This window comes from Lytechinus pictus, chromosome 12, assembly GCF_037042905.1.
Source record: "Lytechinus pictus isolate F3 Inbred chromosome 12, Lp3.0, whole genome shotgun sequence".
Classification (NCBI taxonomy): domain Eukaryota; kingdom Metazoa; phylum Echinodermata; class Echinoidea; order Temnopleuroida; family Toxopneustidae; genus Lytechinus; species Lytechinus pictus.
In genome coordinates this window covers 19,602,395-19,630,240 of record NC_087256.1, presented here as the reverse complement: position 1 = coordinate 19,630,240, position 27,846 = coordinate 19,602,395, and positions in this window count along the sequence as shown.

The window sequence follows — 27,846 nt, the reverse complement described above, 5'->3', positions numbered from 1 at the left end:
TAATTAATCACCTGTTCATCCATTGTGACGTCAGCGCGCAGAGTGTAAACTATGCGCAGATCATAATGCGCACAAACATAACTGTGGAACGTCCTTAATGACGTAACATACTGTGTAATATTACATAGGTTATGTACGCCATCACGTGACCATAGCTGCGAGGATCGCATTTGTTATATTCTAGGTTTTGACGTCACCTCAGTGAATATAACTGCGTTGTATAGTCAATTGCGGCGTTATATTCACTAAAGGTGACGTCACTCGCTGCTTGCAAGTCGCGTAATTAGGTAGTTTATTTGATGTGCGCGCTAGTGTTAACGCGTCGATTGCATGAATTTCGGGTTTATCAGAGAGAGAGAATGATGATGAATGCAATCTCTGATGGCAAATCCACATATACTATATAATATAAGAGATATTGCCTGGTCTATATTTTTAATAAATAACATTTCAACTCCCCTCCGAGGCTATATTTTTCCCTCGGGAGAATATTTTCCCTCAGCGCTGCGCGCTTCGGGCAAAATATAATTCCGTCGGGGAGAGGAAATGTTATATTCAAACTCTAGGTAGGCAATATCTGTATAATATTTACAGTTTGACTAAAGCAATCTCAATCACGATTGTAATCGCCAGGACAGTCTTCTACAATCTCCAAGAGGTATTTCTCACCACAAACAACAATATGAAGAGATTTCCATCAGCAAACTTCCCTAACCTACAAAAATTATACGTCACCCTATCTATGTGTCCGATCGAGTCGAGTGTCTTCAAAGAGGAAAAACACAGTCGGAAAGAATATCTGACTAGTTTCATCCTGCAAGGGCGTCATTCGAGAAACTGCAATGTTTAATTAAAGTCCTCCTCCAGGGAAAGTTTGTCTCTGCCCTTGTATTTGACTTAATGTTGAAACCCTGAGCATAGCAAAACCTTTTAGATGCTACGATTATGAACTTGCGATAGGGCAATGTCAATCATGTGGCGGCTAATGTTTCCAGATTGACTTCCGACCAGCACCTTGTCCGCAAAGTCTGGAGAAGTTTAACGGAGATCGAGAAAAAGCAACTGAAAAATGCAGGATTGAAGCCCTTTGGAGGTATTTCATTCCATTATTGAAAGGCCAAAAGACGAGCGTTCACTCTTTGGAGGTGATAGAATATGAGAATCGTTTGTGTTTACCCCCAAACAAGTGGCAAGGTTTTGGCCTTGAAGCGGAAATTTCGAGATTTAGATATCTTGATATGCCAATGGCCGAGCCCAATCAATTTTACTCTAATACATGAGCGTGATACACCATAGTTTTTTAAAATCCGGTCGTTTTTTTAATGTGGCTTGGAATAATGCGACCACATCATACTGAATGTTTCTATATCTACTAAAGATAACTCATACACTTTAAACAAAGTAAACATCAACAATCCATTAAACCAACAGTACCACTGAAAAAAAATTAATGGTATTTTTGAAAACATATAATTGTTGTTCAATGGACAAGTCTGGTCAGTTTGGTCCAATACATGACCAATTAAACATTGCCAACGATTTAGGTATTTGATGCAGCGGGAAAAGAGACAAGCGATCATATGATACTGAATCTTTCCATATCTACTAAAGATCATTCAGAAACTTTAAACTGAATTAAGATCTACAATCTTTTTTGACCAATAACATCAGTGAAAATTGTGATATTTATGATAAATATTATTGATCAGTGGACAAGTCCAATCCAATCTGTTTGGTCCAATACATGACCAATTTAGGCATGGCCAACAATGTGGGAAAATGTCAGTCTTTAATGGAGCAGGGAAGGAAGCAAGCGACCACCTCGTACTGAATGTTTTCATATCTACCCAAGACGGCTCCATGACATTTGCTCTGGCGACGATTGCTCCGCTGCTATTTCCTCACATTAATGGAACGACCAACTTTAATCCTTGATTTAACACTACAGTATACCTATCCTAAACCTAACCCTAATACTAACATAAAACCCTATTGCAACCCTAACCATATAGGCCTATCTCATAGACAAAATAAAGCCCGGAGCAAAATGTCGTGTCACCCCGAAGACATTAACAATCTATTAAGCCAATAGATCCAGTGAGCAAGCAGGCAGTATTGATTAGAAAAACTGATGACCACAGAGTATTTTTAAAGGTTTAACGTAAAGTTTTTGTAACTTTTGTCCATTTTTTTTATCCAACTCTTCATAAAGTTTTGATTCGAGCAATTAGGCAATTATTAAATTAGGTGATGATCAATCAACAGTGTGTGACGATACACCTTTAAGGTTTATGAACGTTATTGGAAGAAGAATTCCGATGCCATTGGTGGTGCAATCCACGAAGCATCCACCGCCATGATTCGATTCCCGGTCCAGCCATACCCATATTCCCACCCCCCCCCCCTCTCTCTCTCTCTCTCTCTCTCGCTCTCTCTCATGTGTCTGTCTGTCTCTCTCTCTCTCTCTCTCTGGCTCTAAAGAGGGCAGAGATGAGCACCCTATATGATTTTTCAAGTAATGAAAAAAAGGGGGAAAGCTAACACAAGCTTGCGATGGGAAAAGATTGTAGTTGTCTTTGGGGTACTCCGCTTCGATGAGCACCCTATACCCCTTATACATAAGTCACTCATTTCAAGCTCGGGAACCGGAAGAGATGGAGTTTCTATCGCCGAAACTCAAACATTATAATGAAACGCAACTTGAATTTAAACACATCAATTCAAGCGAGTACTAATTGGGATTTGTGCTTGATATTTATATGGACATTAGAGGGCATCAGGGCCCCGTTGCAGAAAAGTAACTTTGTCATTCCATGGTAACTACCATGGTAACAATGCTAATCAGCCAAGCAAAATCAAGGACTTCAGGGAAATAACCACGGGATGGCAAAGTTACCATAATAGTAACTTTTATTTAACTCGGTCCAGGTTGGGCAAAATTTGTCATTTCCGACTGCTTAACGCCGTGTCTATAGTACTAAGTACCACACTGTCACTCTGTTGAATTTAAGGATTGGGGAAACTTTTGTATGAGAGTGGGTTACTCGAAAGGGGTTTTGAAGAAGACCAAAGTTCGAGGGAGCGCCGATGTCAAGTCAGTTCAAACACGTCAGTTAATTAGAGAAAAAAAATATCATAAACGTTATAAACAGACCAATATTTACGAATAGGTACCATGGATACATTTTATGGATATTTCACACACCCTATAGGCCTACATGAAATATCATAAATGTCATGCAGTCTTCAAAAGGATAAATAAAGAAATATATATTCGACCGGTTAAACGGTCGAAAGCTTGGCCTAATAAAGGAGTTGACCTCTTCTTTTCAAAGTCACATGATATTTATATATATATATATATATATATATATATATATATATATATATATATATATATATATATATGTATATATGGGTATATAATTATATGCATGCATAATAATAATCAATATCTGCACAACTAAAACTATAAACTATTGGCAAAGCTGACTCATGACTAATGGTCTTTATCTAAACATCATTTTGTAAGCTTATAGTAGACGATTTTGACAATTGTATTCAGTCTGACACCGTTTATTCAATAACATATTGTGTACGTTTATTATCTTTCACCAATCTTGTTTTATATAATTTATAGAACTGTCCTTAAATGTGAAAAACATGTACCGGAGTACTTTCAAATTGTGTTATAACACAAATTGTGTTATAATCTCTGTGTATTTGAAACACTGAACCTTCTCGTAGAATTATTTTGTGCTTTCATTTCATACCCCCCCCCCCCCAAAAAAAAAATATTGTTTTTGTATGTATTCACTATACAGAGGTTAACTAGAAATCATGTCACTGCAATGAGAAAAAAGGATAATTATGTTTCACATCAATGGAAGTATCAACCCACGAACATCTTAGCGAACCCGTATCATACAAATGGGCTGGTGCCTCTTGTTTGAACCCTCAAGCAACACATTGGGTAGAAATCTAATACCTTTGGTGAGCTGTGATCTGTAAAGGGATCCTCACTTGCAACTTAATTTCACAATGTGATCGTGTAACATTCCGAAATTAAGAGTTTGCCTCGGAGCTTTTTGGAGGCTAATAGGAGATACAAAACACCTGTACAAATAGGACTTGGAATTCTCTTATGGTCCGACTCCTTCGGTCCCATCCAAAATAATAAATTATGTAGTTACGATCGGCCGCCATTGCAGGTGTTTGTTACATTCGTTGCGTAGTTATAGTAGGAGCCAAAAAAAGAGCCCCATCCTGCGACCACCCCCCCCCCCCCCCGTGAAATAAGATCGGCACATCATATCGAATTTTATATTGAATCCTTGCAGATTTCTATTCAAAGTTAAAAATATGAATTCGACCTTTTGAAATTGAAAAGTTCATCCTTAGGATAATAGGATTAGAAATAATTAGAGTGTTGGGCTTGTCCCTTTTTCATGTCCAATCTGGATATATACTTAATCCCTGAACATATAGAGTGTAAGTGATAACAAAACAGGAAAAGGAAAATGAGAGGGTGAAAACTTAGAATAGCATTGCAAGAATAGAATTAATTTCCAGGTTGACCATTATGTAGATTAGAATCCGTAGGCCTATTTCTCTCAATTTTATTTATTTCGCTGCCCCCCCCCCCTCCTCCTCTTCATACCAAAAACAGGACTGTTTAAAAAGACCCACTATTCCGCGACAACGGGTTCCATTTTGAGCATCAGGTAACATTAATGAAAGGGACAAAATACAGCTTTTGGATGCGCCATATATTAATATGAAAAAGACATCGAAAGAAAACATTACTGTTTCAAATTTCAAAATAAAAAAAAAGTTAAAGACAACTGTGATTGGAAAAAATACAAGAAAGAAAGCAAAGGGTGAAAAGCAGAAATAGAAGAAAAGATGGGGAAATGTGGGACAGTCGGAAAGGAATTAATATCAGCTTATTAGAAAGATACACACTGAATCATTCACGACTCTTGCATTCTTGAACGTGACTGATAATGCCTTTGAAATTGCATTTCAGATTGGGAAAATCATATCGAAACAAGGCGATTTAAGTCATGTTTCAAGAATGACAGATAGAATGGAATATAAAATGTTCTCTCCATCGTGGACCTACTAGGTCTTGTCAAGATTCTATGGCCTCGGGTTGGATGAATCCACCATGTTTACACATAATACGAATCCAGTCACCGCCCGGCAGCAACATACTGACATATTTCCTGCCGTAAGTGGGCACTGTCGAAATTGCTTGGCGGTGAGGGTGCCCCCCCCCCCTCTCCCCTCCCTTCTCTATATCCTCTCTGAGGCATGCCAATCAGGCAATTCTTCACTCCCAAATAACGTGTCATAAGTAGGTTGAAAATGGGTAGGAATGGAAAAGCGAGCGCCTGAGCAGAAGAAAAACAAGAATGTTGAGTGCTTCCCATCTCGCTCGGGCATAATGGATGATGACGGAACATGAAAACTGATAGCTGGACTAAAAAGAAAATATTTCATGATATCATTTTCGCCAGACAATGGCGGGGAACGGATTTCTGCCCACTCGAAGCGGAAGGTGCCGAAGTGCATCTCATTTTTGCCTCAATCATTATACCGCCAAATCGATCGACTGAAAAATGCCAATATTTAGTGTCTCTTTTGTAACTTTTCTTTCCAGTTCAAATATATATAATTTCTGAAATTGTTTTCGCCTTGTTTGTAGTTTATATTTCCTCATAATTTTTTCTCTCAAGTCTGTCTCTTAATTACGAAACGTTTTGATGGCCGATACAATGGATATGTACTGTTTATAAGAATGATTGGAATAAGCCAGTTCGTAGTTCCACTCTGCGCATGATCAGAAGATTCTGCGCATGATCAGAGGAAGGTCATTTGTACTCAAGTGACATGGTGGTTTAAAATTTAATGAGATAAGCACCAAATTCGATGTCTTGATTATTCATATATTCTTTTGAACTGTGTTTTTCATTCACATCCACAAAAAAATGCGTCCACGAATGACTGGTATATTTCACAGTTTGCCAAGTACATTGTGCAACATGCTATGATATGCATTCAAAGTAGGAATGCAACAAATACCTTCATAAAGTGTTCATTGATGTGCTATTCTAGTCACCTGGTCTATTCAATTTCTTCATCCTGCTATGTAAGGCAAGCTTACGTAATATTTTGCTTTGAAATCTGCCTATCATAATGAAAGAAATGAAAGGTCATTTGACCGAAAATCGTCCATGAGTAACTATGAACTGGTCTATTGGAGCTGCACTCTACGGACTCCGTTTTTTTTTTTAGCAACCTCCTTTATTCCCATCCTGTTTGTATAATCTTTACAATATTACGTGGAAATTTGCTGTATGTTTATTGTTTATCATAAAGATAATACGAAAACAAATGGGGGTGGTGAAGTGAAACAGGAGGCGTGGAACATTTTTAAAGTGTGGGGAAAATTGAGCCGAAAGTTGAGGTGGGGACAAACAATGCAAAAAAATCGCAATCAGATGGTCATTTTTACGTTTTTGTACCTCCCCCTCCCTTCGAAATAGGAATCTTTTCAAGGTGTCAATGCTCCATATTTTATTATTGACCCATGTAAATCAAAATTATATTACGACCACCACTGGCAGATCCAGGGGGCACAGCCGGCCAATGTCCCCCCCCCCCCCCTTCCCCCCTTTGAGAGGCACAATTGAAATTTTTGATGTAAAAAAGCTTGTCAAAATTTTCCTCGGGAAAATGTGCCCCCCCCCCCGAAAAATCCCAGATCCGCCCCTGATTGGCCACTCAATCGAAAACAGTCGTTATAATAATGAAATAGAGATTTTGGTGCTATAATAAATGGTTCGTATAGAAATTTACAAAATGTCTGTTTTCCACACGCCGTAGCGAGGAATGTGCAGCATTACAAAGTTACGAATAACTGACTCGGGTATGTATGGGGGATTTGGGTTCATGGTTCGAGCATATCTCGAACGGGCAGTCATGTCAGGGCCATTATTCGTGCAACTATATGAGGTACTGTACAGTCATGCAGGGGATTTGGGCGGTTACATTACATTTGCTCCGGCGACAATTTCTCCGATGGAAAATGTGCACGTTAAGCCAAACATAAAACCTAACCTCTAAAACTAAATAAACCCTAATCTTTATCTGCACTATTCCGAACCGAAAACTATTACAATTCCAACTCTAGCCCTATGCCCTCTGAGATCATGCCAGAGTAAATGTCGCAAAATAAATCTCGTGTCACCGTTTGGGTTTCCCTGTGAGGTTTTAACCAATCATGACGCAGAAAACTATGCAACTAGACATATTAATGACAATACAAGGCTTGTCTCTACGGCGGCTATATCGACATTGATCGATGTATGGATGCGGAGCCAAAGTGCCATTCAAACATACATATGCCGCGAAAAATGTATGGTATTAACCAATCACAACGCAGGAAATTCTGCAACTATTATTTTTATTTCAAACGAAATCTTGTAATTACCTATGCTGTTGGATTATTTATGTTATTAATCATAATGCAGGAAATTATACAACTATGGAATCACAAACGAAACCTTATACATGTACAGTGCGTCCAATAAAAAAACGAAACTGGGAATACCACATCTTTTTTCTTCAAAGGCAAAACAGTATGATATTTCATTTACATCATCTTACAATTCAACCATTCCTTTTTATGTTGAAACCTAATATGTGACAAACACTTCACCAATAATTAATGAGCAAGACGAGTTTGAAATTTTAATGCCAAATTCAGGTTGCGCAGAAAAATTGGACAAGATTGGTTCGTGATACGACAACCGTGTTTATTTGACGATTGGCTCATTAGCATTTTGTGTATTATTTGTTGAGTTTCTCTCACTGCATCCTGAAATGAGATTCACGCTTGAGTTTCTGCTGAAATTGTTTCGGATCGTTTTTAATCTGCCACGCGTAAATGATTTGCCAAGCTGTAGGTCTCAAGTTAAAGATGAGATTCCACTCTTACCATAAGTATCATATTCATAGTAAAACATGTATATGAAATCTATCTCTGAAAACGGGTTTCCTTTGATAAGGGACGCAATGTAGTTGACAGTGAGAAGAGAGAAAGACAGGAAACGATGACAGAAAAGTTCTCTTTATGAAAGAAGACGCCTATAGACAAGGGGAAGAAAGAGAATGCATGACGGAGGGAATTCGTCAATTTATAAGGATAGGGCTTGTATTTTACACACTGAAATATAATAACACATTTCTTTTGCCCAGTTGTCATGATTGTGCCTTTTTCCATCCAACCCCCTCAGCCGGTGCATGGTTCATCAATTCTCTTTACAACATTTAAGTCGTTTGGTCAGGTAAATATGGGTAATTGCCACCGGTGGATGCGCTAGGCATCATTAATCAACCGGATATAAATACAGTTATACCATCTTAACAAACTCCAAATCGACCGATGGTATGTCGTTGGAAAAATGTAATAGATTCGGTCGGTCTGTGGGCCCGTCTTATTCATTTTTTATTTATTTATTTATTTCACATCTTTATACAAGGTAACCAATTCGATAAAAACATTAACAAAGATAAAAAGCTGGTTTGCAAATGGGCCCTGTTAATTAAAATACATACAAATTATAATGATAAATATATACAGTACATAATATGCAAAATAGACAAGACATAACTCTTTAATCTCTTAAAAGAGTTACGATTGATCCGATCAACCTAAACTTTATGGAAATTTGCACAATGTCCTTTGTAAGCAAAACAAAAAGTCACCCTGAATTTTCAAGAAAGCGAAGAATGTATGACTTTACATCATAATCTAGAAAATGTTTTGAACAAACATAAAGTTTAGATGTTGACGTTGCTGGCTTTTCATAGTTTTGGTTGATCGGATCAATCGTAACTCTTTGTAAGACGGGGTCCTGGAATAGGTTCGTTGGTGTAACTGTATAGCATAAGAATCGCAAAGCACAAGATTGTGGATAAAAGATAGGGTTTGGATTCAATTGACCGTTCAATCATTTATTCTCCCGTTAATCCGATGTGAAGTATTTTTGGACAAGAAGAATTGATAAATCACTGCTTAAGTCTGACTAATGAATATGTCGAATTTGTTTTGAAGTCATATCGCAATAGGAAACTTTTGGATTGAAATTGAAAGTGATACCAACCAAAAGTAATTTTCCCATTCTTTCCGCGTCTCCACAGCCATGACAGCAGAGCAATGTTCTATAATGTACAGTGCTACACTCTAAAAAATAGTGGGTAAAAATGTTCCATGAGGGTATAGTTATATGTCCAACCATTTCTGGGCATTTCTTTTTGGGCATTTTTATTTATCCAGTGTGGTGACAGATTTGCCCATTCTTAAGTAATTGCTGCTTATTTTTTAACCTTACTGGACAATATGCTTCCCGCATTGGGTAAAAGACTGCCCCCAAATCGGTTGGACACATAATTACCCTCGTGGTGGTAAAAATTTTACCCAATATTTTTAAACAGTGTACAAGGGAAAATCCTATGAGACAATTTTACAAGACAATAAATTACTTCCAAAACAGTTAATGACCAACAAAGTATAAACTTAAATGTTTTAAAAGGCCCAAGCCCTATAAAAGGGAGTCGAAGAATATAGTGTAGATCTACAAACATGAGTATTTTAAATAGACATTTATTTATCTTTTAAAATATAGACAATTAGAGTTCAACGTCGCGTAGCAAAACACCACATTTTCTATTCTTTGCAATAACATTTTTAAAATCTATATTGCAAACAATTATTATGATTTGTATTATTTAATGATTATTGTGTTATTTTTTTCTTTTTCTGGGTGACCAAACGTCACAAGCATAATGCTTTTACGGACATCAAATATTCCTTTTACAAGAACTATCATTAATTATTATGGTATAATGCTTTATATTTATGCTTTGTTGTGCTTGTTTGTATATCTTGATTTTGTTTACTTTGACAGAAAATGGATGAATGGTACAAAAGTGGAATTTGTTTCTGATTAATTTGCCACTTTTCTATCAAAACTTCGAGAGAAAAAAAACTAAGTGATAAAAGGAGAAATAGCAACAAGGAAAGGAAAGTGGTTTCCGATGATAACCTATAGAATGTGCTCTATTCATTAATACACAAAAGATCTGTCATGATGATATGAGCTGTTTTTTAATGGGATGGGTCATGAATTGGGCATGAATACCTCTTGACTATATGCCCGAATATATTTTTCTATGGTGTCTGGTTTGGGAAGGATTGTGATGGAGTGAATTATGTTCTTATTATGGCAAATCAATTGAAATATTTTAGTTCTCCAAGGAACAAATTTGATCGAAATTACACGGACGGAATTGCAATATGATGAAAATCTAATCGAATTATAGTAGTGCATGGAAATAAACATTTGTATATGATTACACATGGGATTAGTGAATGGAGTTATGAAATTCTGCATAAGGCCTGCTCTTTCGGGCAGAAGAGGATAGAAAAACATGTTTCTATTCGACATCGCAAAGCCGAAAACAAAATGGGGGAATGGTAAATGTTTTTTATGCAAATGGTGGGTCTTGCACTTTGAAAAAGTCCTGGTTATTACTGAGAAAATGGGGAATGTTTTTTTTTAAGGGATGGTCCGGGCTGAAAATATTTATATCTTAATACATAGAGTAGATTTCACTGAGCAAAATGCCAAAAATTTCATCAAAATCGGATAATAAATAATAAAGTTATTGAAGTTTAAAGTTTAGCAATATTTTGTGAAAACAGTCGTCATGAATATTCATTAGGTGGGCTGATACCCTACCTCGCAAGTATCATGAGAACTACCATTTGGAGTATGCGTCAGATTAGCATGATATAAGGGTAGTATAAAATAGGCGGCAGCACTGGGGTATTTGTTTTGGGGCAGGGCAAGGTGGCGCCATCATTTTCTCTTTTCAATAACATGGGTAGTAGAGAGATATATGATCCAGTATTCTTTCTTTATCTCGTCTGACTTCTTTCTCCGTTTCCAATTTTTCCTTCTCCTTTTCACTACTTGACATACTGTAAGGGTAGTAGCCCTCCTGCTGCCCTCCCCCCCCCCCCCTCCCCGGAAGAGCCGACCCTGGTAGAAGGGTATGAAGAGGCAGTAGTTTTTTAACCCCTCGACCTTCGATTGAAACCAATGGGCTCGTGAAATTTCTAAGACATAATCATCGTTATCAACGCCCTCGGAAAAGGGGACCCAAAGCCGTCAATATTCTCTTGTTCTAAAAACATCCCTTAGTAGCTCTATGCTAAAAGCATTCATGTTTTATGACTGCAGTCATGTAAAATGGACCCGATTAAAAATAAAACATTTGTGTTGATTCAGGGATCCGTAACACAAACATAGCGATTGATCGTACAATTGATTTGTTGTGATTGCATTGCCATAATATTATTAATGATTTCTGAAATCAATCGTAAAAGTCGTCCCTAGATCAAGCACTCGGTTTTGTGTTACGGGCCCCTGGTGATATTCCCTGACCCCGTCATTTGCATATACTATTCATGAGGACAATAACCATTGCACTTTCGATTCCGCCATATGATACGACTTTGAAACTTTAAAGTAAAAAAATATATATATATGAACGATTCTTCATACATGTACACAAATCTTAATCAACTTTCAAAAGCACTGGCGTAAGTTCAGGCAGCGAATTCTTGTCCTATCATCCACTTGAATAGCATGACATCATGGACTTACGCCCGTGTTCAAAGGTGTTATTTTTTAGTTTTACTTTTAGTCTGATGTGTTCAATTTTAAGAGTGACTTTAAAACAAAACGGAGTAGTGCATGAAACCGATTGGAAACTAGTGAGGAACGTCTTCATTTCATTTAATGGAAATGCAAGATTTAATAAAGAAAAAGAAATACATGTTCTCCCTGAATCATTTTTGCGAGATTAAAGCACCATTACTGAGAAGTAATTAAGGAGCTTTTGGGAAATGCATTTTTCTTTGAAATTCAGGTACACCATCCGTCAAATAAAGTTTTGATGTTTCTTCTTTCACTTAACTGATTTTTCTCAGTAATGTGTGACCTATGGGTTGCAAAATGTATATGTTAAAAAAAAATAGATATAGAAACAGTCCTTTAAATTGTATCCGTCTATCTTAAGTCATTAACTTAAAACAATGAAGGAATAATATACCATAATATTTCAAAGAGAAAAGTATAAGCTCCGAAACATACACCAGCCAATTATGATTATACGTTGTCATCACTTTTGAGGCCGTTTGCACAATATGCAGCGGGAAAGATAATTAAAAATCAATCATGAAACATCTTACCAATTCGTTAGAAATACACGACTCAAAATTGTCAATCGATAATTTCTCTCAATCTTCCCGATTGGAATTATGCATTTGGAATAGTCAATTCTTGGAAACATGATTTAGATATTTCCTTTAGACATGTTTTGAATTTCATGTAATCAAGATAACTGAAAGAAAGGACACCTTTTCATTTTAAGTTTTCTGTTAACCTATAGTTGTAGATTATTATCTACCTCGCAGTTTCCTGCATTCTTTAAGAATACATTGACATATTTATTTGCAAAATGATTAGGAGAATATTACATTATTTCTCCCAAAAAATGTAGACTATCGGTTTATGACTGAGAAATCAACGCCGGAGAAATGATAGCCAATCCTTGATGTTCTTATTAGAACATGTACGACAACCTGAGTCGCAATGGACACAACCATTAGTACGAGTAACCTTACATGTATACAATGTAAGGTTAATAATTAGCAGAGGATGTCATTCACGATGTTTGATGACTACATTTTAACAATACCCTCCATCAAAAGAAAAAATGTTAAGTAGAATTTCTTAATGTTGTGCTAGACTTCTATAGATGATTCAAAAGAACGTGAGTGATGTTTTGTCGATCACCTGGGCTAGACTACACAACAAATTCGTATCGATTTAAGTGGTAATCCCGTTGCTTACAGAAACATTATTGCTGAAAAGGCAAGCCTTCTGCTAGTACAAACAAAACCTACTCCAAACCGACCGAATACACTGCAAAAACTCCGCTGTTGATTTACCACCAGCCCGGAATATATTATATAATAATGTCCACACCAGAGAAATATTGAAACAACACCAGTTTGGAATCAAATCGATGCTGTTATACTAATTGGTGTTATATTAACACCTATCTGGTGTTCGACCGAAACCAAATTGATGTTGTTTCAATACTTCTCTGGTGTGAACAAAATATAGATTCCGGGCTGTTGGTAAATCAACACCGGAGTTTTTGCAGTGTAGGGTATAGTGTTGATCGATAGTGGTTTTACTGGGTCTTCATTCTATGACTGAACAAAAGTTCCACTGGTAAACTATTGAGGTTAACATGTTTAAGAACCAAAGATGTCGTCAACAACGAAAGAGCAGAAAGTGGGGTTATCATCAATGCAAAACAAACAAGATCAAAGCATATCGAACCACCTTGGTGGAATAAAAAAAAAACACGTCTCAAATCATCTAGATTAACAAGAGAATACAGCGCGCGAGCAAGAAAATCTAAATCTGCAGGTAGAAACCGATAGCCATATCAATAATTGCACTGTTTTATTATCAATTTGTATCTATCGTTAGTTGATATAATTTGAATCATGCATTTATCTTAGAAACGAATCTGTACATACAAAATTAATTTACATAAACATATATTTGCTACAAATGAAATAAATCTTGATGCTGTTTGATTATATAGATATCGTTATTGACTATTAACAGATATATTCATGTATTATTTACATAAATGATTGTTTGGACTATCAACTTAAAACAGAAACAACATATCATTTTGACTTTAAATATAGCAATAATACGAAAGATGCTTGAGAAGTACAACAGATGGAAATTCAACAACATGGTGTTTTTATTATACTATAAACCCCTCACACACCGAATTAGTATTATTTGTTTTACCATAATGTTGTGTCTACATCACGTACATCGAAGGTTGCTAGGTAGGACACAACAGACATTTATTTACGAATATTACACAATCATAATCCCATATTATCTTCAGGAAAGTTTGTCCAACCAAACGACAGCTATCTTTCATGAGATAGGCCTAATCGGTATTAATTGGTAGTGCCGTTAAAGTCAGAATTTGACATTTTACGTAATAAACATTCATTTTCTTAAAATAAAGATAAAAGAGAGAGTTAGAGAGAGATCCGTGTCTTGGAATGAGAACACTCGGTGATGTTAAGGCCACCGCACACCTTACGACTGTTCGCGATCCGATTTTGGAACAAATCGCATTTTGCTCATTTTCTGAAAATGTGAATGGAACATATCATTTTATTTTAGGTTAAAATCAATTGAAAGAATACTAATATAACCATTTTGAAAGATTGCAAGCTTTTATTTTGGAGTAAAGGCCAAATTAGTTTCAAATCGTAGCCAATCGTACGACTGCTATGACGTCATTACGACTAGATATTAAATTTGCTTTTATTCTAAGATGGATGAAAGCATAGTCACAGATTTGAACATAGGTATTCGTACGATGATTTAGAACATTGCACAGTAAGAAATTCCATGTCTCAATATTAGCATCAAATTCTACTATATTTTATTCTGAAATCGGGTCGCAGACCAATCGTAAGGCGTGTGGTCGCCTTTACAGTCACACCAAAGAAATTGAATCCAGACATTCAAAAGTTAACGAGTTATTACCAATGACAGACCTTTCGGTCGGTTTGGAGTCGGTTTGGTTGATCTGACTGGAACGTAAAGCCAAGCGCACACTATGCGATCCGATGCGACGCATTTTTTGTTTAATAAATCGCACTTTGCATTAAATGTTAAGGGTCCAAGAGGCAAAATTATTTTATTTGAAGTTCGGCATTATGTTATGGATAATAAGATCATAATTTTGCTTTGCGACAAGCCCTGTGGTCGGAGTAAAGTCCAAATCGGCTTCAAGTCGCAACCGATGATGACGTCATTACGATTTGAAATTGAATTTGCTATTATTCCTACTGGGAGGCTCGAACTAGACTGTATTTCGATTTCAGTATAGTTCTTACCATTATTCTGAACTCTGATCGCAAGACTTAACTTGCTGGAATGTTCATCTCAAATGTTATTACAATTTCTTTGAAATCCGTATCGCAACGAATCGCATGCATAGTGTGCGCCGGGCTTAAGATTTGACTTTCTCCTCGGCATCATGGCTGTCTGAGCAATTAGGCCAGTGGTGCTCGAGCATCCATTACAAATTATGGATGAGAGTGAAAGCATTTCCTTACAAATTATGGATGAATTCTGATGAGCGTGTTTACACCCCCAGTGGGCCCTCCGGCCGTACAGAATCGTTCGAGGGCTTAACTGAACCGCCTTCTCCGAATTTATATTGATTTTAAAGTAAGGTCGTGTTTTGTTTGAATCCGAAATTATGCAATGACTGGCTGAACCATGAATAACTTGACATCTACTATTATGTTAGTATCAGTTAAATTTGGTCTCAAAATCATCTTGGTTGAGACAGACCGTTGAATAACTTTGTGTAACCAGGGAGAGTGGGAATGTGATTAGCTTGGTGATAAGCAACATACAGCATTATAGTCTGCATGGAATCTGTTGTTGAAGACTTGAACGCCACATGGAAAATGATAGGCTCAGTAAAAAATGTTCTCTTCTGACTGGTTGAATATTAAAGGGATGGTCCGGGCTGAAAATATTTATATCTTAACACATAGAGTAGAATTCACTGAGCAAAATGCCGAAAATTTCATCAAAATCGGATAACAAATAATAAAGTTATAGAAGTTTAAAGTTTAGCAATATTTTGTGAAAACAGTCGTCATGAATATTCATTAGGTGGGCTGATGCTGTCACATCCCCACTTTCCGTTTTCTTATGTTATTACATAAAATCATATTTTTTTCATTATTTCATACTTGTGTGAATAATATGTTTCCCTTATATTGAAATAAGTTGCAGCAATGAATATCTAATGCACGACATCAGTTGTCAATCCAATTTTTCTATAGTTCTTAGAGGAAAAAATTTGAATAAACCTAATTTCATATAATAGAATACAAAAGAACAAGTGGAGATGTGACATCATCAGCCCACCTAATGAATATTCATGACGACTGTTTTCACAAAATATTGCTAAACTTTAAAATTCAATAACTTTGTTATTTGTTATCCGATTTTGATGAAATTTTCGGCATTTTGCTCAGTGAATTATACTCTATTTATTAAGCTATAAATACTTTCAGCCCGGACCATCCCTTTAAGTTGAGTTTGATAATATGAAATTACATTTCATTGTATTTTCTTCTGTAACATAATATGTCTCAAGACTTGTTTCTGATTTGACTTGAAAATGACAACTGCAACTAATTCCCTTTTGAGTTTTGAAGATATCTTGTCTTTATACTTCTTCCCACTAACATCGTCTGAGATTCCCAAATATTTCGGATAACTTGCATTTTAAAGATTCGACAAAATCGACATGGCAAAGAGGTACAGTGGCGTAACTTTACCAAAACTCAAAAGGCTGAGCGAGCAAAAAGAAAATACTATACATGTATAGCTGAACAATGATTTTCGTTTTTATGCATAAATTGACTATACATTTTTAGTAATAAAAACACAAATCTGCCTGATATTACATGATAATTAATGGAATTTAGGCCTGTTGATGTCAAAACTACATAACAGTGTAAAATTACGGAAGTCATATGTTCTTACCTTTAAGTTTAATCAGGATAACTTGCCAATGGACTCTCACGGAATTCCGCTTTAAAGTTCCTCCATTTATGCTCTTCTCAAGATGTTGACAAAAAATGACGTGGGGAAAATGTAGAGAACCAAACATTTACATCCCGAGTCATAAATCAGATAACAAATATTCAGATTGAAGAATATCAGTTGTCTCTTCAAAGAATTTATTTCTCAAGCGATGTTCTCGTGTATGAAACGAAACTCTCCGCTTGACAGGTCCCCCTGAGAAAGTGTCAGGATCAATAATACGACTGTTTTCTAAACCACAATCGAGTCCCTTTCTCGTGGAGAATTCGACTCCCTCGTGTATCGCTCTATCAAAGATGAAGAGAAGGAGAAGAAATATGTTTTTATCTCACTTTCAATCAAGAAATCTCCAATTCCCGTTACTAGCTTGTTCTTCCAGCGAAGGGTTGCTTGCCTTCACCGAGAAACTTGTCAAATTGATGTGTCGCGATGGTAATGTAACTCTCCGATATTTGACAAGAATACGAGCGATCGGGGCAGGTATAGAGCATGGCAAACAATGGAGATCGAGGTGTGAATTAACTCCGCCTGGGGGTTTCCAACGAGCTCATAAAGAACAAGAAGAAGCAGGATATAAACTGAAGAATCCAAACGCATAAAAATCAAGAAGGAGCCAACGCGAAAACGCACCACCGGGACTGTACGCGTATGAGCAGACGACTTTTCAACTACCTTTTTTCTCCTCCCGGGGTCCAATTTTTAATCAGCGCTCAGCGACAAGAAATTGGCAACCAAAAACTCTTATCACCTTGTCCATCGCAATCATCCTCTATCTATATCTCACCTGGGTCTCCAATCCATGGGTTTTGAGGTCTTCTGAGGAACGGATAGATTACAAGATATTGGTAACCCTGAGGTGGGAAGAATTCATTACCGGCAAACCCAAAGCGAAGACACCAAGTCGAGCTGGTAGTAGTAGCGCGGGCTTAATTTAAGACCGCAAAATAAAGAAAGAAACAACGAGATTAAGAACTTGTGGGACTGAAGTACCGAAGTACAAGTGGTCGTAACCTGAGCTCATTTGCATAACTAAAATCGTAATCGTTTGATCGATAACCTCTTCTGGTCCAGTGGTTTTGCTTCAATGACTCGTAGAGTGATAGCATGACTGGACTTTCGATAATTGCAACAATCAACCCTACAATACTGGCTTCGATAATTATGTCGCCACAATGGAATTTACGATTTCTCTATAAACCTGTTTGTGAATCGTTAACGAGCATGTTCAACATGATCCCAATGGATTTGATACCCGATTTGATATGATTTAAGAGGTATTGGGCTTTAAATTCCGATATTTCATGACAAGGCCACTTTTCTATAATTCGGTACAAATGGGAAAATATATACAAAATAATACGCAAGATGGATCATGGTGGTTTCCCAAATTATCCAAGCCCAACGAGAGGGGCGTTGAGGCCAGTTAAGGGGGCACTCAATTTTATGGCCTTGGTTTGATTGAAGCCCTGTTAAGATCTAATTTAGATTTTGGTCAATATAAAGAATATAATTATATTTGCAAAGTTCGTATTCATATTTGCATGGCCTCGATGGAGAACGGGTGCTGCGTGTATGATTCTCCATAGGCAGCACCCCCTAGAAATCTGGTGTGTGAAAAAATTGAACATAGTGATACCCTTTTTTTTCTTTTCTTTTTTCTTGCTTTTTAATTTCCCGAGACCAAAAAACACTCCACTTTGTAAAAGAAACATTTTTATTGCTTCTAAAATTTACATCAGCAAACCAGTAAAAATGCCCAGGGCCCTGCATATTTGAAGCCTCCTGATTAAATTAATAATGAAACAGCAACCAAAGAAAATGGTATACTGTGTGTTGTAGTGTAGGCCTATATTGTATCGAGTTATTTGTGTTTCTTTGTCAGAAATAACGCTTGCATTTGAACATGTTTGTGAATTGAGTCTTTTTCTCAAAAGCGGCAATAAAGATGATTTCATACCCAAATAGAATTCCTATTCATATCATTCCCTTGTCTAGTTAGCTTCAAAGTTGAAGAGAAATTTCAAATAAGAAAATGGAGGAATAGGACATTATGTTAGAGGCCTATCTTTGATTTATACGGATTATCTTCGAGATAGGGTGCAGACCTCTTTGAAGACTATAGCAGGTGATGATGATGATGATGATGATCTCTTTTTAAATTCGAGGTTCAAAATAATTATGAATAATTAGTAATTCTATCGTGTATTCTACGTCGGTTTATATTAATTTGGTCTGCAAGCCGCTGGTCTACTTTTAAGATAGTCTAATAGCACATGGGGAAACAAATTGGTATACAATCACTTTGGTCTAATTTCCGTTTGGCATGTTTCGTATATAGGGCATACAAGACACTCGGTCAAATATGCACTTAGTCTTATTAAGTAGGTCCATGGTCTTATTCTCATTGAGTCAAAATGCACAATTGGTCTAATTTTCTACTTCGTCTTCTTATTATTTGTTAACTTGTTACGTGATAATTGGGTTTATTAGTGGTTCGTTTAACAATTTAGTCTAATGGGTTGTAGACCTAGTGGATATTTGACGAAATGGACAAAAGGGCAATGACTCTGCTGGAAGGAACACAGTATGATCAGAATTTGTTCATATATGTGAAAATGTTATTCACATTGTTAAAATGCTCAAAATCAACAGTGTGAATATATAATTATTTCACACTGTGGACACCTCGACAGTGTGACAGTTAACAGCGTTATCATTCACACTGTTGAAATACTTAAATTCAACAGTGAAGGTGATTTCACATTGTTTTCCACACTGTGAATACACTGAGGGACACCGTGTTCTTTCCAATGGTTGGTACACGAACTGGTTTCGGGCGAAAATGTGTGGTTAGACCTTAAATGTGGGGAGAGACGAAATGGAAACCAGACGAGCGGGGTATAGACCTATTAGTAGTTTATCATCTTCAAGATGCTAAAATCGTTCAAGGAGAGTCTGTCTACCGGATACCAACGATACGTTAGACGTGATCCAGTATAACCCAGTGAAATATTCACTGGACCATCACTTCAAAAATGTATGTGCATTTAGAACAAAGAAGATATGAGCTGAAATCTACTGAAGATCTGAAATACGTTGATGCTATTGTTATTTTGATACATATTGAATCGGCGAATCCGGGGGGGCGAAGTGGCCCCCCCCCCCCCCATTGGCGTCGAAAGAAAAATCTACCGTAAAATCTATCTCAATTTTTTTTTTTCTATTAAAAAGGTCGAAATTTTTGCTCGCTAGTTTCACTCGCAGTTTTTTTAATAAATTTCGCCTTTAATGCCATGTCTGGTCCCCTAAATGTTTTAGACTCATTACCACACTGACTCCCCCTTAAATTCTATTTTTTGTAATCCCTCACAAAGAATAAGATTTGTGTCCGTCCCCCCCCCCCCCCACCATGAACACCGATCGACACCTATGATTATCAAAATTTTTTAAAAGGTGACGTAAGAATGGACTTCTCCTTTAAGCAAGTAAAATCATCTACTCGCCCTTACGAATTATCAAGTTATTTTTAAAAGACTGAAGGGTAATTAGGCGAAATGTTATTCGAAAATCAATACACCCCCTCCCCATGCGACCCAAGGACGCGATATTCAACGAAGAACGGAAAGCAAATGCCGCCGTTATTTCGAACAGTTTCGGCAAATTTTCCACATCGATGAGTCGGCTGGGCGCTTCTGATAGATTTATCAAAGTTCAAGGCAAATGAATTTCCATGAAAGAAATTGGTTAAGGTTTCATATTCAGTCATCGGTTTAAAGGAATTGCATTACGAATCTAAAGGATGTGGAACAATGTTGAATGGATGGGGAAGGAACAAATCTTGTCCTTTAAATTTACTGAATTGGCTGTATAGAGAGGCGGCGAAGAGCCTTGGTATAGGATGGGGCAAGACAACGGGGAATCCAACCCAAATAAAAACCTGTTTTTGTGAGGAAAAGAAAAATCAGTCAAGGTGATTGGTGAAAGTTTGAACAATATTGGACAAACAACAAGAAAGTTATGAATTTTTAAAAGTTGTAAATATTGGTAATCACTATACCCATGGAGACTTCAAATTGGCCGCATGTGTGATGTCATAGTGATGTAAGGCAAGGACTACTCTTCCATGTACTCCAATACATATTCTGGCTAAAATGTCATTTTTCCTAAAAGTTTTATTTCAAATTATATTTTTCTTTCATGAGGACATAAAACAATATACTACCTGGGTTATATTTAGATTACTGCCCCAGGGAAATGGGTACTTAGGAGAAAACCACAAATCCCTGATAATAAAGTACATGGCCTATGGGAAAGTTGTCCTTGCCCCTTGTCATAATTTACTTACCCAGTTGCCAATTTGAAATCTACATAGCATTAGTGATCTCAATTTTAAAGCAGCTATAACTTTCTTATTGCTTGTCCGATTTCTTTCAAACTTTCACCATTCTGTTAAATTTATTTTTCTTCTTCCCAACACAACATTTTATGGCCAAGGCTGGATTCCCCTTTAATTTCAATCTCAATTAAAGGGGTAATATAGAATTACAACATCGATATCACTAGCTCTGTTTATGCTCTTCTTTCCCTTTAACCTTCCTCTTTTTTCTTCCCCCTGTTTTCATTCACTATACTTAAGAAAAAAGAGTTTATCATTAAAGAGTTTATCAACAAAATAAATGGTCAACATTTTGGTCCAAGAACGTTTGACAATTAACAGAGTAAAGATATTTTACTAAGAAGTACTTGCTTTTGTTTTAATCAGTTGTCGAATTTTGTCAGGGGCCCTTTGCGACCCCCCCCCCTTCCCCAGATTCCCCGCAAGGTTCGGTATTTTTCGCTGGTCCACGCAGGCTTGAAATTCATTAACTTCTTTATTGAGAAAAGAACAGGAGAGATCTTTTATAAGTCAAAGAGTTACCAGTTGATTTAAATTGAGAGAGATCGCAAAAATTAAGATTCTGTGTTTTTAATAACTCTCTTATTCGGCATGGCGCCTGTTTTTCTCATCTTCTGTAAGCGCCTGTATTGTTTTCAGGTTAGATAATACCGTGGCGCTTTGAAAGGAATTTGTCATATGTCAATGATGAACTCCAAACTGCAATTGCAAGTTTAGATTTGTTTAGAGTTTACTGATAATGACCTCAGGAATTAATGCTAATATTCCCTGTAACGCTCAAATGGACATGGTTTTCAGACCCTTCATATTCTTGTTAATTTTATCCAAAAAAATCATCACATTTTTATAAACGTGCATTCTATGTAACCTCGTAGACTCTATGCAGTTTCACCCATATTATTATGTGTTCTATCCACAATCTGCCATAAAGTTTGTCACAGTAGTCAATGAGGAATAAGTTTATTCTAAACAATCTGAGAAAAATCACAAAAACCATAAGAATAAAAGCCATTTGAAGCATGAATATGGACGTTTTAAATTTGGTTTGATCGCGATCACGTTCAAATTAAGGATTCTTGAATAATTCATGTTTTTTAATGCTCAAAATTATGATGAAGAAGACACTATTTATTTCACATCATAAATTACATTTACAAGGGAGGTGGTACCTCAAAGTGATGAAGAAAACTCCCGAGTCCAAGTCATGATTGGGTTTCAAAATTTCGATCCTTATTACATCTTCATGGTCTTACAGAACCAAGTTTAGCAGCGACGATGCCACAGGCGGAAATAAGCGACTGCTCCTATGATTTTTAAAGTAGTGGAGGAAAAAAATGGGAGAAAAAACGGAGAAAAAGGAAGAAAAGGTAAAAAGTAGAGTACAGAATGGAGAGACCTGGACCGGCGTGTAACTTTATTAAACTCCTATAATTCAAGTGAAAAGAAATAAGATGTCATCTTTAAGTCACCTTGCCCCCCCCCCCCCCCCATCAAACTATCCTTGCTCCGCCCCATGATATTACATTAGACCCAATATTCACGCACCTGTCCACTTAACAAGGAATTGCCCCTCAACGGCTATATTGAGCACAAGGTGGCACCCTTCTTGTATCGAAACTGGTCAAATTGACCGAGATCTCATTGAGACCCAGTGGATTACGAGACAAATATTTTTGGAGGCTGATTTTTTGGGGCCCACGTTTTTTTTAGGGGGCCACACACCTTTTTTTGAAGAAAAAAAAGAAGTGCAAGTGAGCACACTTTTTTTCAAATAGAAAATAAGTGGTTTTTCAATTATTTTGGGGGGTTTTTAAACTTAATTAGATAATGAAGAAAAGTTCTAATGAAAATGTTAATATTTTAATGCATGGTTTACAAAACAAACAAAAAATGTCACTTAAATGATGTGGCATTAACAACCAACCCCCCCCCCCCCCTTCCCTCCCAATTAATACATTGGAGCCGAAATCTCTTTCTGAAAAGGAACCTAGGGAGTAAACCCCTGCTTACTGCACGGTAGAAACCAGAAAAATCCATCTGAATATCAGACAGTGCAACGGGGTGCCACATCCTACGTTTCCTAGGTAACCTTGGCGTTTACCAGCAAAAATGCTGTCCTGTCGAGTTCCTACGGGAGTAACCATAAACAGAAACAGAAAACCATCTCAATCATCACAATTGTCATCCTCCTCCTCATTATCATCAACACCACCACCACCACCATCATCACCATCATCATCACCAACAAAATCATACTCATCATAATCATCTCCATCATCATCATCATCATCCTTATCATCAGCTTCACCACAATCATCATCACCACCGTCAAAATCATACTCATCCTCATCATCATCATCATAATCATCATCTCCATCACCATCATTATCATCATCATCATCATTATCATCATCATCATCTTCTTCATCATCATCATCTTCACCACCATCATCTCATTGGTCAATACTCATAAAAACACTTCTGGGAATCTTGTATGAAAACAAAACGTCAAAAAGATATTTCTAAATCAGTGATTGGTGGGTTTTTATTCATTTGCTGAATACTGATCACAACTTAACTAAGAGAATTAAAAAACGGGACTTATCGATATAACAATATCACACCAAAAAAATATTCTGATTATTTTACCATAAAGAACATAAATAACAGTGTTTTATCTGACTTTTATATCCTCTGCTATGTAAAATTCAATTCAAACCCATTAAATATTAAATCAGGTTAAGCTAAATTGAAATACAACAAAAATATGCAGGAATTCAAATTGAAATGCCTGAAATCTAACATTGACATTTAAACATTCACTTTGAAAATTTTGTAAAAAGTTAATGCCTATTTTGTGTTCCTGTGTTATTTTGTATGGTACCCCCCCCCCCCCCTCTTCACTTGTGCGCCTTGAACATCTCTAATGCCTTATTATGGTGCCTTATAAATGGTGTATATTATTATTAAATTGGACATCTTCTTGAGACGAGTTAAACAATTTTGGAATGTTTACACTATTTTACACAACTACAAAGAATAAAATAAGTAATAACAAAATGTTACAATCTGGAATATAATAGGAAAATAGTAGATGAATATGATTACTGTAAATAATAAGATAACCATTAGCATACACTACAAAGAGATGACAGTTTAATTTTGTGTGTTTGTTGGGCAAACTTTTTTATTTATTCATTGGTCAAGTTTTGCTCAATAATTGAGAAAATTCCAATTGACCAACTTTCTTTAGAAATTTTGACTAGTTTGTCACAATTTTTGTCCAGCTGGTTTGTAATGTCAATATAGAGTACCCCAAAAAATATCATTCTTTGATCAACTTTTAAGCTGTGTAGATATTTGGTACATTTTCTCACCATATTAGAAAAAAATATATTTTTCATTTTTTTTGTTCAAGAACTTACAGAATAAATAATTCCTTATTCATATAACAACTTGCAGAATTGTTGCACACAATACATTACATAAATTTCTATGGAATATCATAACCAGAAAACTAGAAACTTAGATTACATTGGAAGATGGAGGTGCCACATGCACACATTAAATCACTCCATTTATATCATCCTATAGTTCCAGTTCCAGGAGCAGAAATTTAATAGGCTTATTTCAGCTTTACAATCAAATGGCAAATTGTCATATCATAGATATTAAAGCAATGTGGAACACATAAATCATGAAAATCTTAAAAATAACTATTTCACACACACAATTTATTCATGATAGTACAATATTAGGAATAGAAGATTTCGCCACTCAAACTCTCTGCTAATTGGTTAAGATGCTTATTTTGCAAACATTATTTCCTACACATAATACAGTACTGATAATTCACCACAAATCAAAAAACACAATATCCATTGCTCCAAAAGTCAAATCATGAATCAATATTCGGAATGATTTGACAATTTGTTTTGCCTAAGTACTAAAACAATTAGTCCACATAACTGATTTTACTTCAAGTCCGGGGTCCTGTGACATAAATCATAGCAATTGATCTTATGGACCCATTGTGACAACTGATTACATTGATCATTTTGTGCAATCAATCCTAAAAATCAAGTATAAGATTGTTCACTAAAATTTGCAATACAATACCCAGATAAAAGAATTGTAGCATAAAGAAGATGGATACATGACGACTGAAATGAATTTATTTAGACTAGTATATAAAAACAAAACCTGTCTCGGGGAGACAACAAAGGTTAAATAACCCGTACAGGGTAGCTCCCCGGAAAACCATACAACTGAAATTAATATAACAGATTATTTAAGTAAATATTAAGGTTTAGACTTTAGAGTGGTAATAATAAGACAACAATGTCTTGCCTCTTCCATCCTTTAGAGAAGTTGTGCAACCTATGCAAATTTGGCATCCACAATTTAGTCCTCTTCTTACAAAAAACTGCCTTAATTGTGTATCTCATTATACATTTGTAACGTTTAGTACTTTAACATGCCATGATCATATATACATTTTAAACCAGACTATATATCCTGTGTAACTCTCGAAACTATGACTTTCACCACAGGGTTACTCATTTATCGATGTAGCCAAATATACATGCTAATTTGGTGAAAATCAATATAAACCTGACATTCAAATGATGACAAATACAAGTAAAAGCAAATTAATCAAATGATGTGTCAATTTGATTGTAGTAATTGAGTAAAAATGCAATTTTAGAGAAAAAAAAATGAAGCATATTAAAGCTAGCACAAAGATGCTATCATATTTTCTCCCTTTTTTCTAAAAAATTGATTTCTTTATTTTTAACAATAATTTTCATCTCCAATAGCTCGAAATGCATAAAAATTATAGTTTGGTTGTACTACACCTCAGAAAGCTTTATGATTTTTCAATCTTCATTTCATATTCTTAATGCAACATTTGCTCTGGATATACACATGAATATTACACATAAAGCAAAAAGATAATGTTCATCTGATATAACTATACACATAGTAAAACTTTGGCAACATTACAAGCGTAGTACCATATTTATTCATGATCATAAAGGCAAATACATAATATAAGACACAATTACTTATTACAGGTGATTCTAGTCAGAGCAATAGGGGGGGTATAATTTCTATTTTTCTCTTCTTTTTATCACAAATTTTTATATTACTGGGATGATTATGGTTATTCTACTCTCTCCTCCAAATTAATTTGAGATTTTCCGGGTATTACTTTTTTTTTCTTTATTAAACTAATGAAAATTTAGGACCTTTTTACACATGAATCTTGAATCATCATTGTAATAATGATTGAAATTCGTCTTTAGAATCATCGGACCTTTCACACGCTCACTCAAAAACTGTGATTTGAATTCGAGTTCCCAAGCGAAGGCGGTACATGTATGTGTCCTTGGTGACTTGTCAATCAAAGCAATGCATCACAAATACAAATTACGATGAGTGCATGACAATTGTATTATTTACGAAGGTGCTTGAAAGGATGTGTAAGCTCTGCCGCCAAAAGATGTTTCGGAGGTCAAGCCTTTCACACGCAAAATTCGTACCGTAATTTGAGTGAAAATCAATTGGAATTCACCTTCGGAGCAGAATTTGAATTTGTGATTGTGATTAGCATTCGTGATTCTAGTTTTGTTTCACACATGCTAAAAATTTGTCACTAGCCTCATTTTTCACTAAAATCATCATTCAAATTACAATTTTTTTTACTGTGTGAAAGGGCAGTTAGTTAATGTAATGTTTGAGGGCTGGGTGTACAGAGGAATGAATTACAATGAGAAGAGGTAGATAAACTATTATTATTCCAACAATAGACTTGGACAAATTAATTATCAAGTAGTAGTACATGTAGGTTTGGATAGAATATAGGGAGCAGAGCAGGAAGGGGGAAGACTTCCCTTACTCCCTTTTAAAGGCAATGGCTGCAGAAAAAGGAAAGATAACCCCATTTCAAACTGGCCATACTTTCAGACCATTGAAAGGCAGCATCTGTAAGACTCTTGGGTTATGCCTGCACATGTTGATGGTGTTGTATCACCTCCATCTAATATGGCTTGTTGTGTCGTGGGTTGTACTCGTACATGTTGATGGCTCCTCCGCCGCTGCTCCTGGGTGGAGGAGAGCTCAAGTCCACCCTCAGGGGCACATCTTCATAGTACGGAGAGGACGGGCGTGGCTGACTCTGACCCCCATAGTAGTACCCTCCAGCATTTCCAGGAATTGTCTCGATGGGTGGAAGATTGGGCGGAGCTCCCTTGGGATAACCTGCACAAAAAAAACATAAATACAAAAATGTTGAGGAGACAGTAAGTCAAGAGAGAAGACAGAAAATGATTCTTGCTTGGATGACAAGACTGTGTATCTAAATTTTGTGGAGAAATGCTTTTTAAATATTTTCATGCTTTTAAATATTCCATAAACTAGCCCTGGGACTTGGCACTAAATTTGAGCAGTGATATATTTAATATAGTTCGTTATTTCAATTTCAAATAGGCTATTCTGTTTGTCATTATACAAACAACTCTAATTTTATAAATGCATGGTGCCCATTGTGTTATAAAAAATCAATTACTTTTGTATTTGGTGAGAACTTTTACAGGTTTTCCAACAATACATCATATAAAC